We start from the raw sequence: 1,493 nt of genomic DNA on the forward strand, positions 1-1,493 counted from the left end.
CCGCGTGGCCGCCGGGCTGTGACTCAGTGGCCAGGCCCAGCCTGGTGCAGAGGCAGCGTCACGGCCTCCAAGCCCAGGCCTGCCCGAGCCACCCGGTGCCGGGAGGGGCCCCGCAGCGCTGGGGTGGGGGCCCCGACTCCACAGGGAGCCGGTTCTGCTCTGGGCCAAAGGCGGCCCGGCCCTTGCTCGCGGCCTCAGCCGAGACCTCCAAGGGCACCCGGCTGGCCGGCAGTCGGGGGCTCTGGACAGGTCAGCACTCCCCCAGGCACGCCGGGACTGGGCCACCCGACCCCAGCTCGCTGCCTATTGCACGGCCCTCCCTGTCCAGAGGGACCCTGGATGCCCCACCCACTCCCAGCTTCTGTGGACCCCGAGTCTCCACGGTCCCCCAAAGTCTGCGGCCTGGCACTGAGGCTGGGGGCCCAGACAGAGCGCCTTGGTCAGGAAACAGGGTCCAAGCACGTGTGTGAGAAGGCCGCTGAGGGCGGGGCCGGCCCCACCGAGAGGCTGTGGCTGGGGTGCAGGCCCCTGCTTGCCGAGTGACCCCAGCTGGGGGTCACTGAGTCAGAGGCTGGCCGAGCAGAGCAAGGCCGTGCCCAGGGGGCAGCTGGGGCAGGCCCGAGGGGGCACCGTGTGTTGGGAAGAGGCACAGGGCCTGCCCCGCCTGGGGAGGGGCCTGCTGCCCTGGGCCTCCCTGGACCGAAGGGCCGGGCCTCTGTGGAGGGGGCACCAGACCGCACAGGCGCACGCCAGGTGGCCACGGGACGGGGGCTGCGGGCTGGGAGATGCCGGCCCTCGGGCGTCAGCCTGGGGCTGCAGCCTGGACAGCGGGCGCCTGCAGCGGGCCGGGCCGTGGGGGCCCTAGGGGGGTGCGCTGCACAGGGTGGCTGAGCACCCCAAGGGCGGGGCAGTAGCTCCAGGGCTGCCGGAAGCCTGGTGGGGGCCGCTGGCCAGGCCGGCCGGCCGTGCGGACCCCCGTGGTGGTGTGGCCCCGGCACGGAGGCAGGAGCCCGGCCCAGGACGGGGCTAGGGTGGTCGGCCGGCGCCTGGTGTCCACTCAGCCCGGGAGGCGGCGCCCGGGCGGCGCTGACCCCGCCCGAGGGCCTGTCTCTGGAGCCGGTGTCCAGGAGGCCCCCTCTCGGAAAGGGCAGCCTCGGCACACCCGACCTCCGGCTGGAGCGGGGTCCTCGCCGCTCTTCTGGGAGCCCGGGCGTGCAGTGCCAGGGCGCTGGGCGCAAAGGATGGCTCACGGTGGTGGCCCGGGGCTCTCTGGGCTCTGGGGTGACCGCCTGGCGGCTCACCGGTGTCCCCAAGGGGAGGCGGGGGCTCGGGGTCCCCCGGCCGGCCCCGCCCACCTCACCTGGACATAACTTCGACAGAAAGGAAGAGCTCAAGCCAGTGCAGGTGAGACGCGAGTTTATTACTCCTGGCCACAGAGCGGGCGCCGCCCCCGCCGCCCAGAGGGGCAGCTCGGCTGTGTCCAGGGCCGCCGG

The 1,493-nt window shown here is 74.5% G+C and overlaps 1 protein-coding gene across 1 annotated transcript in view; it reads right to left on the reverse strand.

Annotated features, from left to right (window-relative positions):
• Window positions 1-1,493, reverse strand: part of RGS12 (regulator of G-protein signaling 12) — an 8,767-nt gene that overhangs the window by 1,459 nt on the left and 5,815 nt on the right. The gene's annotated exons all lie outside the window — the stretch shown is intronic.

Source organism: Condylura cristata, unplaced genomic scaffold, assembly GCF_000260355.1.
Source record: "Condylura cristata isolate star-nosed mole 26May11 unplaced genomic scaffold, ConCri1.0 scaffold00012, whole genome shotgun sequence".
NCBI classification, from domain to species: Eukaryota; Metazoa; Chordata; class Mammalia; order Eulipotyphla; family Talpidae; genus Condylura; species Condylura cristata.